Below are 17,407 nucleotides of genomic sequence, written 5' to 3'. Positions count from 1 at the left end.
TTAAGATTGAGAGACAAGTTCAACCACTTTATGAACAAAAAGAGGATGGACATGGGCTTGGAGGGCAAGCACTTAATGAAATTTCAAAGCATTGAATGATGACAACATATGAACTCTACTTAGATTGTCTGGTGAAGCATTAGCTAGCAATGCCCAAGAGGCAGTCATAGCATGCATCCTTTGTGCCCTTCTGCTAAGTTCTGACACAAATGACCAAACAGAATGTAAGACAGCCCTCTAGTTAGCAAAACTTGATCAATATCCACACCATTCATTAGTAAAAGTAGAGGATTCTGATGATAAACCATTCTCTGATGGAGAACTTTAAGAGCATTCCAATGTTTGGAATGGGCTTCTACTTGCATTCTCATCACCCATGAAAACCATAAAGTCCTTGCAGTCAAGCATCGTATAATGGTTATGCTTCCATCCTCTAATATATCCATAATAACACTGAAAAGTAGTAAATCTCTAGTGAAATGTAAAGCTGCAATCACTTGTGCATAAAAAAATAGCAGCTCATAGGGGATGTAGCTCAGTGGTAGAGCGCATGCTTCGCATGTATGAGGCCCTGGATTCAATCCCCGGCATCTCCAAGTTTTACAAAATACAGCTTTTTACCATATGTAAACTCTCTAGTAGAGCCAAAGAAAACAAGCAAACCAATAAAAGTACTCTACAGCAATAGTCAAAGTTGAATACAAATCATAAAAAATAAATCAAATATGATTATATTCATCATCTTCTTCATTCCAGTTTTCAAAGTTAAGTTCCTATTGAATGCCAATTGCCATTCTCCTACACTGAGGGAAAACATATGGTAAGTAGGAAATAGATTTTTTATTCTCAGTGGGAACTGAAGGCGACTATCTGAGCAAAGTTTAATAAAAGAGCGAGACAAATAATATAGCAGAACTAAATGATTAAGATTGAGAGACAAGTTCAAACACTTTGTGAACAAAAAGAGGATGGACATGGGCTTGGAGGGCAAGCACTTAATGAAATTTCAAAGCATGGAATGATGACAACATATCAACTCTACAAAGATTGTCTGGTGAAGCATTAGCTAGCAATGCCCAAGAGGCAGTCTTAGCATGCATCCTTTTTGCCCTTCTGCTAAGTTCTGACACTGATGACCAAACAGAATGTAAGACAGCCCTCTAGTTAGCAAAACTTGATCAATATCCACACCATTCATTAGTAAAAGTAGGGGATTCTGATGATAAACCAGTCTCTGATGGAGAACTTTAAGAGCATTCCAGTGTTTGGAATGGGCATCTACTTGCATTGTCATCAGCCATGAAAACCATAAAGTCCTTGCAGTCAAGCATGGTATAATGGTTATGCTTCCATCCTCTAAGATATCCGAAATAACACTGAAAAGTAGTAAATCTCTAGTGAAATGTAAAGCTGCAATCACTTGTGCATAAGAAAATAGCAGCTCAGAGGGAATGTAGCTCAGTAGTAGAGCGCATGCTTCGCATGTATGAGGCGTCGGGTTCAATCCCCGGCATCTCTAAGTTTTACAAAATACAGCTTTTTACCATATGTAAACTCTCTAGTAGAGCCAAAGTTAACAAGCAAACCAATAAATGTACTCTACAGCAATAGTCAAAGTTGAATACAAATCATAAATAATCAATCAAATATGATTATATTCATCATCTTCTTCATTCCATTTTTCAAAGTTAAGTTCCCATTGAATGCCTTTTGCCATTCTCCTACACTGAGGGAAAACATATGGTAAGTAGGAAATAGATTTTTTATTTTCAGTGGGAACTGAAGGCGACTACCCGAGCAAAGTTTAATAAAAGAGCGAGACAAATAATATAGCAAAACTAATTGATTAAGATTAAGAGACAAGTTCAAACACTTTGTGAACAAAAAGAGGATGGACATGGGCTTGGAGGGCAAGCACTTAATGAAATTTCAAAGCATGGAATGATGACAACATATGAAGTCTACATAGATTGTCTTGTGAAGCATTTTCTAGCAATGCCCAAGAGGCAGTCTTAGCATGCATTCTTGGTGCCCTTCTGCTAAGTTCTGACACTGATGACCCAACAGAATGTAAGACAGCCCTCTAGTTAGCAAAACTTGATCAATATCCACACCATTCATTAGTAAAAGTAGGGGATTCTGATGATAAACCAGTCTCTGATGGAGAACTTTAAGAGCATTCCAGTGTTTGGAATGGGAATCTACTTGCATTCTCATCAGCCATGAAAACCATAAAGTCCTTGCTGTCAAGCATGGTATAATGGTTATGCTTCCATCCTCTAATATATCCCTAATAACACTGAAAAGTAGTAAATCTCTAGTGAAATGTAAAGCTGCAATCACTTGTGCATAAAAAAATAGCAGCTCATAGGGGATGTAGCTCAGTGGTAGAGCGCATGCTTCGCATGTATGAGGCCCCGGTTTCAATCCCCGGCATCCCCAAGTTTTACAAAATACAGCTTTTTACCATATGTAAACTCTCTAGTAGAGCCAAAGAAAACAAGCAAACCAATAAAAGTACTCTACAGCAATAGTCAAAGTTGAATACAAATCATAAAAAATCAAACAAATATGATTATATTCATCATCTTCTTCATTCCAGTTTTCAAGTTAAGTTCCTATTGAATGCCTATTGCCATTCTCCTACACTGAGGGAAAACTTATGGTAAGTAGGAAATAGATTTTTTATTCTCAGTGGGAACTGAAGGCGACTACCTGAGCAAAGTTTAATAAAAGAGCGAGACAAATAATATAGCAGAACTAAATGATTAAGATTGAAAGACAAGTTCAAACACTTTGTGAACAAAAAGAGGATGGACATGGGCTTGGAGTGCAAGCACTTAATGAAATTTCAAAGCATGGAATGATGACAACATATGAAGTCTACATAGATTGTATTGTGAAGCATTTTCTAGCAATGCCCAAGAGGCAGTCTTAGCATGCATTCTTTGTGCCCTTCTGCTAAGTTCTGACACTGATGACCAAACAGAATGTAAGACAGCCCTCTAGTTAGCAAAACTTGATCAATATCCACACCATTCATTAGTAAAAGTAGGGGATTCTGATGATAAACCAGTCTCTGATGGAGAACTTTAAGAGCATTCCAGTGTTTGGAATGGGCATCTACTTGCATTGTCATCAGCCATGAAAACCATAAAGTCCTTGCAGTCAAGCATGGTATAATGGTTATGCTTCCATCCTCTAATATATCCCTAATAACACTGAAAAGTAGTAAATCTCTAGTGAAATGTAAAGCTGCAATCACTTGTGCATAAGAAAATAGCAGCTTATAGGGGATGTAGCTCAGTGGTAGAGCGCATGCTTCGCATGTATGAGGCCCCGGGTTCAATTCCCGGCATCGCCAAGTTTCATAAAATATAGCTTTTTACCATATGTAAACTCTCTAGTAGAGCCAAAGTTAACAAGCAAACCAATAAAAGTACTCTACAGCAATAGTCAAAGTTGAATACAAATCATAAAAAATCAATCAAATATGATAATATTCATCATCTTCTTCATTCCATTTTTCAAAGTTAAGTTCCCATTGAATGCCTATTGCCATTCTCCTACACTGAGGGAAAACTTATGGTAAGTAGGAAATAGATTTTTTATTCTCAGTGGGAACTGAAGGCGACTACCCGAGCAAAGTTTAATAAAAGAGCGTGACAAATAATATAGCAGAACTAAATGATTAAGATTGAAAGACAAGTTCAAACACTTTGTGAACAAAAAGAGGATGGACATGGGCTTGGAGTGCAAGCACTTAATGAAATTTCAAAGCATGGAATGATGACAACATATGAAGTCTACATAGATTGTATTGTGAAGCATTTTCTAGCAATGCCCAAGAGGCAGTCTTAGCATGCATTCTTTGTGCCCTTCTGCTAAGTTCTGACACTGATGACCAAACAGAATGTAAGACAGCCCTCTAGTTAGCAAAACTTGATCAATATCCACACCATTCATTAGTAAAAGTAGGGGATTCTGATGATAAACCAGTCTCTGATGGAGAACTTTAAGAGCATTCCAGTGTTTGGAATGGGCATCTACTTGCATTGTCATCAGCCATGAAAACCATAAAGTCCTTGCAGTCAAGCATGGTATAATGGTTATGCTTCCATCCTCTAATATATCCCTAATAACACTGAAAAGTAGTAAATCTCTAGTGAAATGTAAAGCTGCAATCACTTGTGCATAAGAAAATAGCAGCTTATAGGGGATGTAGCTCAGTGGTAGAGCGCATGCTTCGCATGTATGAGGCCCCGGGTTCAATTCCCGGCATCGCCAAGTTTCATAAAATATAGCTTTTTACCATATGTAAACTCTCTAGTAGAGCCAAAGTTAACAAGCAAACCAATAAAAGTACTCTACAGCAATAGTCAAAGTTGAATACAAATCATAAAAAATCAATCAAATATGATAATATTCATCATCTTCTTCATTCCATTTTTCAAAGTTAAGTTCCCATTGAATGCCTATTGCCATTCTCCTACACTGAGGGAAAACTTATGGTAAGTAGGAAATAGATTTTTTATTCTCAGTGGGAACTGAAGGCGACTACCCGAGCAAAGTTTAATAAAAGAGCGTGACAAATAATATAGCAGAACTAAATGATTAAGATTGAAAGACAAGTTCAAACACTTTGTGAACAAAAAGAGGATGGACATGGGCTTGGAGGGCAAGCACTTAATGAAATTTCAAAGCATGGAATGATGACAACATATGAAGTCTACATAGATTGTATTGTGAAGCATTTTCTAGCAATGCCCAAGAGGCAGTCTTAGCATGCATTCTTTGTGCCCTTCTGCTAAGTTCTGACACTGATGACCAAACAGAATGTAAGACAGCCCTCTAGTTAGCAAAACTTGATCAATATCCACACCATTCATTAGTAAAAGTAGGGGATTCTGATGATAAACCAGTCTCTGATGGAGAACTTTAAGAGCATTCCAGTGTTTGGAATGGGCATCTACTTGCATTCTCATCAGCCATGAAAGCCATAAAGTCCTTGCAGTCAAGCATGGTATAATGGTTATGCTTCCATCCTCTAATATATCCCTAATAACACTGAAAAGTAGTAAATCTCAAGTGAAATGTAAAGCTGCAATCACTTGTGCATAAGAAAATAGCAGCTTATAGGGGATGTAGCTCAGTGGTAGAGCGCATGCTTCGCATGTATGAGGCCCCGGATTCAATCCCCGGCATCTCCAAGTTTCACAAAATACAGCTTTTTACCATATGTAAACTCTCTAGTAGAGCCAAAGTTAACAAGGAAACCAATAAAAGTACTCTACAGCAATAGTCAAAGTTGAATACAAATCATAAAAAATAAATCAATTATGATTATATTCATCATCTTCTTCATTCCATTTTTCAAAGTTAAGTTCCCATTGAATGCCTCTTGCCATTCTCCTACACTGAGGGAAAACATATGGTAAGAAGGAAATAGATTTTTTATTTTCAGTGGGAACTGAAGGCGACTACCCGAGCAAAGTTTAATAAAAGAGCGAGACAAATAATATAGCAAAACTAATTAAGATTAAGAGACAAGTTCAAACACTTTGTGAACAAAAAGAGGATGGACATGGGCTTGGAGGGCAAGCACTTAATGAATTTTCAAAGCATGGAATGATGACAACATATGAAGTCTACATAGATTGTCTGTTGAAGCATTTTCTAGCAATGCCCAAGAGGCAGTCTTAGCATGCATTCTTTGTGCCCTTCTGCTAAGTTCTGACACTGATGACCAAACAGAATGTAAGACAGCCCTCTAGTTAGCAAAACTTGATCAATATCCACACCATTCATTAGTAAAAGTAGGGGATTCTGATGATAAACCAGTCTCTGATGGAGAACTTAAAGAGCATTCCAGTGTTTGGAATGGGAATCTACTTGCATTCTCATGAGCCATGAAAGCCATAAAGTCCTTGCAGTCAAGCATGGTATAATGGTTATGCTTCCATCCTCTAATATATCCCTAATAACACTGAAAATTAGTAAATCTCTAGTGAAATGTAAAGCTGCAATCACTTGTGCATAAATAAATAGTAGCTTATAGGGGATGTAGCTCAGTGTTAGAGCGCATGCTTTGCATGTATGAGGCCCCGGGTTCAATCCCTGGCATCTCCAAGTTTCACAAAATACAGCGTTTTACCATATGTAAACTCTCTAGTAGAGCCAAAGTTAACAAGCAAACCAATAAAAGTACTCTACAGCAATAGTCAAAGTTGAATACAAATCATAAAAAATCAATCAAATATGATTATTTTCATCTTCTTCATTCCATTTTTCAAAGTTAAGTTCCCATTGAATGCCTATTGCCATTTTCCTACACTGAGGGAAAACTTATGGTAAGTAGGAAATAGATTTTTTATTCTCAGTGGGAACTGAAGGCGACTACCTGAGCAAAGTTTAATAAAAGAGCGAGACAAATAATATAGCAGAACTAAATGATTAAGATTGAGAGACAAGTTCAACCACTTTATGAACAAAAAGAGGATGGACATGGGCTTGGAGGGCAAGCACTTAATGAAATTTCAAAGCATTGAATGATGACAACATATGAACTCTACTTAGATTGTCTGGTGAAGCATTAGCTAGCAATGCCCAAGAGGCAGTCATAGCATGCATCCTTTGTGCCCTTCTGCTAAGTTCTGACACAAATGACCAAACAGAATGTAAGACAGCCCTCTAGTTAGCAAAACTTGATCAATATCCACACCATTCATTAGTAAAAGTAGAGGATTCTGATGATAAACCATTCTCTGATGGAGAACTTTAAGAGCATTCCAATGTTTGGAATGGGCTTCTACTTGCATTCTCATCACCCATGAAAACCATAAAGTCCTTGCAGTCAAGCATCGTATAATGGTTATGCTTCCATCCTCTAATATATCCCTAATAACACTGAAAAGTAGTAAATCTCTAGTGAAATGTAAAGCTGCAATCACTTGTGCATAAAAAAATAGCAGCTCATAGGGGATGTAGCTCAGTGGTAGAGCGCATGCTTCGCATGTATGAGGCCCTGGATTCAATCCCCGGCATCTCCAAGTTTTACAAAATACAGCTTTTTACCATATGTAAACTCTCTAGTAGAGCCAAAGAAAACAATCAAACCAATAAAAGTACTCTACAGCAATAGTCAAAGTTGAATACAAATCATAAAAAATAAATCAAATATGATTATATTCATCATCTTCTTCATTCCAGTTTTCAAAGTTAAGTTCCTATTGAATGCCAATTGCCATTCTCCTACACTGAGGGAAAACATATGGTAAGTAGGAAATAGATTTTTTATTCTCAGTGGGAACTGAAGGCGACTATCTGAGCAAAGTTTAATAAAAGAGCGAGACAAATAATATAGCAGAACTAAATGATTAAGATTGAGAGACAAGTTCAAACACTTTGTGAACAAAAAGAGGATGGACATGGGCTTGGAGGGCAAGCACTTAATGAAATTTCAAAGCATGGAATGATGACAACATATCAACTCTACAAAGATTGTCTGGTGAAGCATTAGCTAGCAATGCCCAAGAGGCAGTCTTAGCATGCATCCTTTTTGCCCTTCTGCTAAGTTCTGACACTGATGACCAAACAGAATGTAAGACAGCCCTCTAGTTAGCAAAACTTGATCAATATCCACACCATTCATTAGTAATAGTAGGGGATTCTGATGATAAACCAGTCTCTGATGGAGAACTTTAAGAGCATTCCAGTGTTTGGAATGGGCATCTACTTGCATTGTCATCAGCCATGAAAACCATAAAGTCCTTGCAGTCAAGCATGGTATAATGGTTATGCTTCCATCCTCTAATACATCCCTAATAACACTGAAAAGTAGTAAATCTCTAGTGAAATGTAAAGCTGCAATCACTTGTGCATAAGAAAATAGCAGCTTATAGGGGATGTAGCTCAGTGGTAGAGCGCATGCTTTGCATGTTTGAGGCCCTGGGTTCAATTCCCGGCATCTCCAAGTTTCATAAAATATAGCTTTTTACCATATGTAAACTCTCTAGTAGAGCCAAAGTTAACAAGCAAACCAATAAAAGTACTCTACAGCAATAGTCAAAGTTGAATACAAATCATAAAAAATCAATCAAATATGATAATATTCATCATCTTCTTCATTCCATTTTTCAAAGTTAAGTTCCCATTGAATGCCTATTGCCATTCTCCTACACTGAGGGAAAACTTATGGTAAGTAGGAAATAGATTTTTTATTCTCAGTGGGAACTGAAGGCGACTACCCGAGCAAAGTTTAATAAAAGAGCGTGACAAATAATATAGCAGAACTAAATGATTAAGATTGAAAGACAAGTTCAAACACTTTGTGAACAAAAAGAGGATGGACATGGGCTTGGAGGGCAAGCACTTAATGAAATTTCAAAGCATGGAATGATGACAACATATGAAGTCTACATAGATTGTATTGTGAAGCATTTTCTAGCAATGCCCAAGAGGCAGTCTTAGCATGCATTCTTTGTGCCCTTCTGCTAAGTTCTGACACTGATGACCAAACAGAATGTAAGACAGCCCTCTAGTTAGCAAAACTTGATCAATATCCACACCATTCATTAGTAAAAGTAGGGGATTCTGATGATAAACCAGTCTCTGATGGAGAACTTTAAGAGCATTCCAGTGTTTGGAATGGGCATCTACTTGCATTGTCATCAGCCATGAAAACCATAAAGTCCTTGCAGTCAAGCATGGTATAATGGTTATGCTTCCATCCTCTAATATATCCCTAATAACACTGAAAAGTAGTAAATCTCAAGTGAAATGTAAAGCTGCAATCACTTGTGCATAAGAAAATAGCAGCTTATAGGGGATGTAGCTCAGTGGTAGAGCGCATGCTTCGCATGTATGAGGCCCCGGGTTCAATCCCCGGCATCTCCAAGTTTCACAAAATACAGCTTTTTACCATATGTAAACTCTCTAGTAGAGCCAAAGTTAACAAGGAAACCAATAAAAGTACTCTACAGCAATAGTCAAAGTTGAATACAAATCATAAAAAATCAAACAAATATGATTATAATCATCATCTTCTTCATTCCAGTTTTCAAGGTTAAGTTCCTATTGAATGCCTATTGCCATTCTCCTACACTGAGGAAAAACTTATGGTAAGTAGGAAATAGATTTTTTATTTTCATGGGAACTGAAGGCGACTACCTGAGCAAAGTTTAATAAAAGAGCGAGACAAATAATATAGCAAAACTAATTGTTTAAGATTGAAAGACAAGTTCAAACACTTTGTGAACAAAAAGAGGATGGACATGGGCTTGGAGGGCAAGCACTTAATGAAATTTCAAAGCATGGAATGATGACAACATATGAAGTCTACATAGATTGTATTGTGAAGCATTTTCTAGCAATGCCCAAGAGGCAGTCTTAGCATGCATTCTTTGTGCCCTTCTGCTAAGTTCTGACACTGATGACCAAACAGAATGTAAGACAGCCCTCTAGTTAGCAAAACTTGATCAATATCCACACCATTCATTAGTAAAAGTAGGGGATTCTGATGATAAACCAGTCTCTGATGGAGAACTTTAAGAGCATTCCAGTGTTTGGAATGGGCATCTACTTGCATTGTCATCAGCCATGAAAACCATATAGTCCTTGCAGTCAAGCATGGTATAATGGTTATGCTTCCATCCTCTAATATATCCCTAATAACACTGAAAAGTAGTAAATCTCTAGTGAAATGTAAAGCTGCAATCACTTGTGCATAAGAAAATAGCAGCTCATAGGGGATGTAGCTCAGTGGTAGAGCGCATGCTTTGCATGTATGAGGCCTCGGGTTCAATTCCCGGCATCTCCAAGTTTCACAAAATACAGCTTTTTACCATATGTAAACTCTCTAGTAGAGCCAAAGTTAACAAGCAAACCAATAAAAGTACTCTACAGCAATAGTCAAAGTTGAATACAAATCATAAAAAAATCAATCAAATATGATTATATTCATCATCTTCTTCATTCCATTTTTCAAAGTTAAGTTCCCATTGAATGCCTATTGCCATTCTCCTACACTGAGGGAAAACTTATGGTAAGTAGGAAATAGATTTTTTATTCTCAGTGGGAACTGAAGGCGACTACCCGAGCAAAGTTTAATAAAAGAGCGAGACAAATAATATAGCAGAACTAAATGATTAAGATTGAGAGACAAGTTCAACCACTTTATGAACAAAAAGAGGATGGATATGGGCTTGGAGGGCAAGCACTTAATGAAATTTCAAAGCATGGAATGATGACAACATATGAAGTCTACATAGATTGTCTTGTGAAGCATTTTCTAGCAATGCCCAAGAGGCAGTCTTAGCATGCATCCTTTGTGCCCTTCTGCTAAGTTCTGACACTGATGACCAAACAGAATGTAAGACAGCCCTCTAGTTAGCAAAACTTGATCAATATTCACACCATTCATTAGTAAAAGTAGGGGATTCTGATGATAAACCAGTCTCTGATGGAGAACTTTAAGAGCATTCCAGTGTTTGGAATGGGCATCTACTTGCATTCTCATCAGCCATGAAAACCATAAAGTCCTTGCAGTCAAGCATGGTATAATGGTTATGCTTCCATCCTCTAATATATCCCTAATAACACTGAAAAGTAGTAAATCTCAAGTGAAATGTAAAGCTGCAATCACTTGTGCATAAGAAAATAGCAGCTTATAGGGGATGTAGCTCAGTGGTAGAGCACATGCTTTGCATGTATGAGGCCCCGGGTTCAATTCCCGGCATCTCCAAGTTTCACAAAATACAGCTTTTTACCATATGTAAACTCTCTAGTAGAGCCAAAGTTAACAAGCAAACCAATAAAAGTACTCTACAGCAATAGTCAAAGTTGAATACAAATCATAAAAAAATCAATCCAATATGATTATATTCATCATCTTCTTCATTCCATTTTTCAAAGTTAAGTTCCCATTGAATGCCTATTGCCATTCTCCTACACTGAGGGAAAACTTATGGTAAGTAGGAAATAGATTTTTTATTCTCAGTGGGAACTGAAGGCGACTACCCGAGCAAAGTTTAATAAAAGAGCGAGACAAATAATATAGCAAAACTAAATTATTAAGATTGAGAGACAAGTTCAACCACTTTATGAACAAAAAGAGGATGGATATGGGCTTGGAGGGCAAGCACTTAATGAAATTTCAAAGCATGGAATGATGACAACATATGAAGTCTACATAGATTGTCTTGTGAAGCATTTTCTAGCAATGCCCAAGAGGCAGTCTTAGCATGCATCCTTTGTGCCCTTCTGCTAAGTTCTGACACTGATGACCAAACAGAATGTAAGACAGCCCTCTAGTTAGCAAAACTTGATCAATATTCACACCATTCATTAGTAAAAGTAGGGGATTCTGATGATAAACCAGTCTCTGATGGAGAACTTTAAGAGCATTCCAGTGTTTGGAATGGGCATCTACTTGCATTCTCATCAGCCATGAAAACCATAAAGTCCTTGCAGTCAAGCATGGTATAATGGTTATGCTTCCATCCTCTAATATATCCCTAATAACACTGAAAAGTAGTAAATCTCAAGTGAAATGTAAAGCTGCAATCACTTGTGCATAAGAAAATAGCAGCTCATAGGGGATGTAGCTCAGTGGTAGAGCGCATGCTTCGCATGTATGAGGCCCCGGGTTCAATCCCCAGCATCTCTAAGTTTCACAAAATACAGCTTTTTACCATATGTAAACTCTCTAGTAGAGCCAAAGTTAACAAGCAAACCAATAAAAGTACTCTACAGCAATAGTCAAAGTTGAATACAAATCATAAAAAAATCAAACAAATATGATTATAATCATCATCTTCTTCATTCCAGTTTTCAAGGTTAAGTTCCTATTGAATGCCTATTGCCATTCTCCTACACTGAGGGAAAACTTATGGTAAGTAGGAAATAGATTTTTTATTTTCAGTGGGAACTGAAGGCGACTACCTGAGCAAAGTTTAATAAAAGAGCGAGACAAATAATATAGCAAAACTAATTGTTTAAGATTGAAAGACAAGTTCAAACACTTTGTGAACAAAAAGAGGATGGACATGGGCTTGGAGGGCAAGCACTTAATGAAATTTCAAAGCATGGAATGATGACAACATATGAAGTCTACATAGATTGTATTGTGAAGCATTTTCTAGCAATGCCCAAGAGGCAGTCTTAGCATGCATTCTTTGTGCCCTTCTGCTAAGTTCTGACACTGATGACCAAACAGAATGTAAGACAGCCCTCTAGTTAGCAAAACTTGATCAATATCCACACCATTCATTAGTAAAAGTAGGGGATTCTGATGATATACCAGTCTCTGATGGAGAACTTTAAGAGCATTCCAGTGTTTGGAATGGGCATCTACTTGCATTGTCATCAGCCATGAAAACCATAAAGTCCTTGCAGTCAAGCATTGTATAATGGTTATGCTTCCATCCTCTAATATATCCCTAATAACACTGAAAAGTAGTAAATCTCTAGTGAAATGTAAAGCTGCAATCACTTGTGCATAAGAAAATAGCAGCTTATAGGGGATGTAGCTCAGTGGTAGAGCGCATGCTTTGCATGTATGAGGCCCCGGGTTCAATTCCCGGCATCTCCAAGTTTCACAAAATACAGCTTTTTACCATATGTAAACTCTCTAGTAGAGCCAAAGTTAACAAGCAAACCAATAAAAGTACTCTACAGCAATAGTCAAAGTTGAAAACAAATCATAAAAAATCAATCAAATATGATTATATTCATCATCTTCTTCATTCCATTTTTCAAAGTTAAGTTCCCATTGAATGCCTATTGCCATTCTCCTACACTGAGGGAAAACTTATGGTAAGTAGGAAATAGATTTTTTATTCTCAGTGGGAACTGAAGGCGACTACCCGAGCAAAGTTTAATAAAAGAGCGAGACAAATAATATAGCAGAACTAAATGATTAAGATTGAGAGACAAGTTCAACCACTTTATGAACAAAAAGAGGATGGATATGGGCTTGGAGGGCAAGCACTTAATGAAATTTCAAAGCATGGAATGATGACAACATATGAAGTCTACATAGATTGTCTTGTGAAGCATTTTCTAGCAATGCCCAAGAGGCAGTCTTAGCATGCATCCTTTGTGCCCTTCTGCTAAGTTCTGACACTGATGACCAAACAGAATGTAAGACAGCCCTCTAGTTAGCAAAACTTGATCAATATTCACACCATTCATTAGTAAAAGTAGGGGATTCTGATAATAAACCAGTCTCTGATGGAGAACTTTAAGAGCATTCCAGTGTTTGGAATGGGCATCTACTTGCATTCTCATCAGCCATGAAAACCATAAATACCTTGCAGTCAAGCATGGTATAATGGTGATGCTTCCATCCTCTAAGATATCCCTAATAACACTGAAAAGTAGTAAATCTCTAGTGAAATGTAAAGCTGCAATCACTTGTGCATAAAAAAATAGCAGCTCCTAGGGGATGTAGCTCAGTGGTAGAGCGCATGCTTCGCATGTATGAGGCCCCGGATTCAATCCCCGGCATCTCCAAGTTTTACAAAATACAGCTTTTTACCATATGTAAACTCTCTAGTAGAGCCAAAGAAAACAAGCAAACCAATAAAAGTACTCTACAGCAATAGTCAAAGTTGAATACAAATCATAAAAAATCAATCAAATATGATTATATTCATCATCTTCTTCATTCCAGTTTTCAAGGTTAAGTTCTTAATGAATGCCTATTGCCATTCTCCTACACTGAGGGAAAACTTATGGTAAGTAGGAAATAGATTTTTTATTTTCAGTGGGAACTAAAGGCGACTACCTTAGCAAAGTTTAATAAAAGAGCGAGACAAATAATATAGCAAAACTAATTGTTTAAGATTGAAAGACAAGTTCAAACACATTGTGAACAAAAAGAGGATGGACATGGGCTTGGAGGGCAAGCACTTAATGAAATTTCAAAGCATGGAATGATGACAACATATGAAGTCTACATAGATTGTATTGTGAAGCATTTTCTAGCAATGCCCAAGAGGCAGTCTTAGCATGCATCCTTTGTGCCCTTCTGCTAAGTTCTGACACTGATGACCAAACAGAATATAAGACAGCCCTCTAGTTAGCAAAACTTGATCAATATCCACACCATTCATTAGTAAAAGTAAGGGATTCTAATGATAAACCAGTCTCTGATGGAGAACTTTAAGAGCATTCCAGTGTTTGGAATGGGCATCTACTTGCATTCTCATCAGCCATGAAAACCATAAAGTCCTTGCAGTCAAGCATGGTATAATGGTTATGCTTCCATCCTCTAATATATCCCTAATGATACTGAAAAGTAGTAAATCTCTAGTGAAATGTAAAGCTGCAATCACTTGTGCATAAAAAAATAGCAGCTCATAGGGGATGTAGCTCAGTGGTAGAGCGCATGCTTCGCATGTATGAGGCCCCGGATTCAATCCCCGGCATCTCCAAGTTTTACAAAATACAGCTTTTTACCATATGTAAACTCTCTAGTAGAGCCAAAGTTAACAAGCAAACCAATAAAAGTACTCTACAGCAATAGTCAAAGTTGAAAACAAATCATAAAAAAATCAATCAAATATGATTATATTCATCATCTTCTTCATTCCATTTTTCAAAGTTAAGTTCCCATTGAATGCCTATTGCCATTCTCCTACACTGAGGGAAAACTTATGGTAAGTAGGAAATAGATTTTTTATTCTCAGTGGGAACTGAAGGCGACTACCCGAGCAAAGTTTAATAAAAGAGCGAGACAAATAATATAGCAGAACTAAATGATTAAGATTGAGAGACAAGTTCAACCACTTTATGAACAAAAAGAGGATGGATATGGGCTTGGAGGGCAAGCACTTAATGAAATTTCAAAGCATGGAATGATGACAACATATGAAGTCTACATAGATTGTCTTGTGAAGCATTTTCTAGCAATGCCCAAGAGGCAGTCTTAGCATGCATCCTTTGTGCCCTTCTGCTAAGTTCTGACACTGATGACCAAACAGAATGTAAGACAGCCCTCTAGTTAGCAAAACTTGATCAATATTCACACCATTCATTAGTAAAAGTAGGGGATTCTGATAATAAACCAGTCTCTGATGGAGAACTTTAAGAGCATTCCAGTGTTTGGAATGGGCATCTACTTGCATTCTCATCAGCCATGAAAACCATAAATACCTTGCAGTCAAGCATGGTATAATGGTGATGCTTCCATCCTCTAAGATATCCCTAATAACACTGAAAAGTAGTAAATCTCTAGTGAAATGTAAAGCTGCAATCACTTGTGCATAAAAAAATAGCAGCTCCTAGGGGATGTAGCTCAGTGGTAGAGCGCATGCTTCGCATGTATGAGGCCCCGGATTCAATCCCCGGCATCTCCAAGTTTTACAAAATACAGCTTTTTACCATATGTAAACTCTCTAGTAGAGCCAAAGAAAACAAGCAAACCAATAAAAGTACTCTACAGCAATAGTCAAAGTTGAATACAAATCATAAAAAATCAATCTAATATGATTATATTCATCATCTTCTTCATTCCAGTTTTCAAGGTTAAGTTCTTAATGAATGCCTATTGCCATTCTCCTACACTGAGGGAAAACTTATGGTAAGTAGGAAATAGATTTTTTATTTTCAGTGGGAACTAAAGGCGACTACCTTAGCAAAGTTTAATAAAAGAGCGAGACAAATAATATAGCAAAACTAATTGTTTAAGATTGAAAGACAAGTTCAAACACATTGTGAACAATAAGAGGATGGACATGGGCTTGGAGGGCAAGCACTTAATGAAATTTCAAAGCATGGAATGATGACAACATATGAAGTCTACATAGATTGTATTGTGAAGCATTTTCTAGCAATGCCCAAGAGGCAGTCTTAGCATGCATCCTTTGTGCCCTTCTGCTAAGTTCTGACACTGATGACCAAACAGAATATAAGACAGCCCTCTAGTTAGCAAAACTTGATCAATATCCACACCATTCATTAGTAAAAGTAAGGGATTCTAATGATAAACCAGTCTCTGATGGAGAACTTTAAGAGCATTCCAGTGTTTGGAATGGGCATCTACTTGCATTCTCATCAGCCATGAAAACCATAAAGTCCTTGCAGTCAAGCATGGTATAATGGTTATGCTTCCATCCTCTAATATATCCCTAATGATACTGAAAAGTAGTAAATCTCTAGTGAAATGTAAAGCTGCAATCACTTGTGCATAAAAAAATAGCAGCTCATAGGGGATGTAGCTCAGTGGTAGAGCGCATGCTTCGCATGTATGAGGCCCCGGATTCAATCCCCGGCATCTCCAAGTTTTACAAAATACAGCTTTTTACCATATGTAAACTCTCTAGTAGAGCCAAAGAAAACAAGCAAACCAATAAAAGTACTCTACAGCAATAGTCAAAGTTGAATACAAATCATAAAAAATAAATCAAATATGATTATATTCATCATCTTCTTCATTCCAGTTTTCAAAGTTAAGTTCCTATTGAATGCCAATTGCCATTCTCCTACACTGAGGGAAAACATATGGTAAGTAGGAAATAGATTTTTTATTCTCAGTGGGAACTGAAGGCGACTACCTTAGCAAAGTTTAATAAAAGAGCGAGACAAATAATATAGCAGAACTAAATGATTAAGATTGAGAGACAAGTTCAACCACTTTATGAACAAAAAGAGGATGGACATGGGCTTGGAGGGCAAGCACTTAATGAAATTTCAAAGCATGGAATGATGACAACATATGAAGTCTACATAGATTGTCTTGTGAAGCATTTTCTAGCAATGCCCAAGAGGCAGTCTTAGCATGCATTCTTTGTGCCCTTCTGCTAAGTTCTGACACTGATGACCAAACAGAATGTAAGACAGCCCTCTAGTTAGCAAAACTTGATCAATATCCACACCATTCATTAGTAAAAGTAGGGGATTCTGATAATAAACCAGTCTCTGATGGAGAACTTTAAGAGCATTCCAGTGTTTGGAATGGGCATCTACTTGCATTGTCATCAGCCATGAAAACCATAAAGTCCTTGCAGTCAAGCATGGTATAATGGTTATGCTTCTATCCTCTAATATATCCCTAATAACACTGAAAAGTAGTAAATCTCTAGTGAAATGTAAAGCTGCAATCACTTGTGCATAAGAAAATAGCAGCTTATAGGGGATGTATCTCAGTGGTAGAGCGCAAGCTTTGCATGTATGAGGCCCCGGGTTCAATTCCCAGCATCTCCAAGTTTCACAAAATACAGCTTATTACCATATGTAAACTCTCTAGTAGAGCCAAAGTTAACAAACAAACCAATAAAAGTACTCTACAGCAATAGTCAAAGTTGAATACAAATCATAAAAAATCAATCAAATATGATTATATTCATCATCTTCTTCATTCCATTTTTCAAAGTTAAGTTCCCATTGAATGCCTATTGCCATTCTC

The 17,407-nt window shown here is 37.2% G+C and overlaps 18 non-coding genes across 18 annotated transcripts; all 18 read left to right on the top strand.

The window, feature by feature from the left end:
* The first annotated feature begins 524 nt into the window (after nt 1-524).
* On the top strand, nt 525-596 carry TRNAA-CGC (transfer RNA alanine (anticodon CGC)). Its single transcript has one exon. It is a non-coding gene; the product is annotated as a tRNA-Ala (tRNA).
* A 1,774-nt stretch (nt 597-2,370) lies between these two features.
* On the top strand, nt 2,371-2,442 carry TRNAA-CGC (transfer RNA alanine (anticodon CGC)). The gene has a single exon. It is a non-coding gene; the product is annotated as a tRNA-Ala (tRNA).
* Nucleotides 2,443-3,292: 850 nt separating this feature from the next.
* TRNAA-CGC (transfer RNA alanine (anticodon CGC)) lies at nt 3,293-3,364 on the top strand. The gene has a single exon. It is a non-coding gene; the product is annotated as a tRNA-Ala (tRNA).
* An 851-nt stretch (nt 3,365-4,215) lies between these two features.
* TRNAA-CGC (transfer RNA alanine (anticodon CGC)) lies at nt 4,216-4,287 on the top strand. Its single transcript has one exon. It is a non-coding gene; the product is annotated as a tRNA-Ala (tRNA).
* Nucleotides 4,288-5,138: 851 nt separating this feature from the next.
* Nucleotides 5,139-5,210, top strand: TRNAA-CGC (transfer RNA alanine (anticodon CGC)). The gene has a single exon. It is a non-coding gene; the product is annotated as a tRNA-Ala (tRNA).
* An 847-nt stretch (nt 5,211-6,057) lies between these two features.
* TRNAA-UGC (transfer RNA alanine (anticodon UGC)) lies at nt 6,058-6,129 on the top strand. Its single transcript has one exon. It is a non-coding gene; the product is annotated as a tRNA-Ala (tRNA).
* Nucleotides 6,130-6,977: 848 nt separating this feature from the next.
* On the top strand, nt 6,978-7,049 carry TRNAA-CGC (transfer RNA alanine (anticodon CGC)). The gene has a single exon. It is a non-coding gene; the product is annotated as a tRNA-Ala (tRNA).
* An 851-nt stretch (nt 7,050-7,900) lies between these two features.
* Nucleotides 7,901-7,972, top strand: TRNAA-UGC (transfer RNA alanine (anticodon UGC)). Its single transcript has one exon. It is a non-coding gene; the product is annotated as a tRNA-Ala (tRNA).
* Nucleotides 7,973-8,823: 851 nt separating this feature from the next.
* On the top strand, nt 8,824-8,895 carry TRNAA-CGC (transfer RNA alanine (anticodon CGC)). Its single transcript has one exon. It is a non-coding gene; the product is annotated as a tRNA-Ala (tRNA).
* Nucleotides 8,896-9,745: 850 nt separating this feature from the next.
* Nucleotides 9,746-9,817, top strand: TRNAA-UGC (transfer RNA alanine (anticodon UGC)). The gene has a single exon. It is a non-coding gene; the product is annotated as a tRNA-Ala (tRNA).
* Nucleotides 9,818-10,669: 852 nt separating this feature from the next.
* TRNAA-UGC (transfer RNA alanine (anticodon UGC)) lies at nt 10,670-10,741 on the top strand. Its single transcript has one exon. It is a non-coding gene; the product is annotated as a tRNA-Ala (tRNA).
* An 852-nt stretch (nt 10,742-11,593) lies between these two features.
* Nucleotides 11,594-11,665, top strand: TRNAA-CGC (transfer RNA alanine (anticodon CGC)). The gene has a single exon. It is a non-coding gene; the product is annotated as a tRNA-Ala (tRNA).
* Nucleotides 11,666-12,517: 852 nt separating this feature from the next.
* TRNAA-UGC (transfer RNA alanine (anticodon UGC)) lies at nt 12,518-12,589 on the top strand. Its single transcript has one exon. It is a non-coding gene; the product is annotated as a tRNA-Ala (tRNA).
* Nucleotides 12,590-13,440: 851 nt separating this feature from the next.
* TRNAA-CGC (transfer RNA alanine (anticodon CGC)) lies at nt 13,441-13,512 on the top strand. The gene has a single exon. It is a non-coding gene; the product is annotated as a tRNA-Ala (tRNA).
* Nucleotides 13,513-14,363: 851 nt separating this feature from the next.
* On the top strand, nt 14,364-14,435 carry TRNAA-CGC (transfer RNA alanine (anticodon CGC)). The gene has a single exon. It is a non-coding gene; the product is annotated as a tRNA-Ala (tRNA).
* An 852-nt stretch (nt 14,436-15,287) lies between these two features.
* On the top strand, nt 15,288-15,359 carry TRNAA-CGC (transfer RNA alanine (anticodon CGC)). Its single transcript has one exon. It is a non-coding gene; the product is annotated as a tRNA-Ala (tRNA).
* Nucleotides 15,360-16,210: 851 nt separating this feature from the next.
* TRNAA-CGC (transfer RNA alanine (anticodon CGC)) lies at nt 16,211-16,282 on the top strand. The gene has a single exon. It is a non-coding gene; the product is annotated as a tRNA-Ala (tRNA).
* An 851-nt stretch (nt 16,283-17,133) lies between these two features.
* TRNAA-UGC (transfer RNA alanine (anticodon UGC)) lies at nt 17,134-17,205 on the top strand. Its single transcript has one exon. It is a non-coding gene; the product is annotated as a tRNA-Ala (tRNA).
* Nucleotides 17,206-17,407: the final 202 nt, after the last annotated feature.

The sequence above is a fragment of the Taudactylus pleione genome, unplaced genomic scaffold (assembly GCF_031769625.1).
Source record: "Taudactylus pleione unplaced genomic scaffold, aTauple2 ptg000070l, whole genome shotgun sequence".
NCBI classification, from domain to species: Eukaryota; Metazoa; Chordata; class Amphibia; order Anura; family Myobatrachidae; genus Taudactylus; species Taudactylus pleione.
The sequence above is the reverse complement of the archived record's forward strand: the minus strand, read 5'-3'. Positions and strand labels throughout refer to the sequence as shown.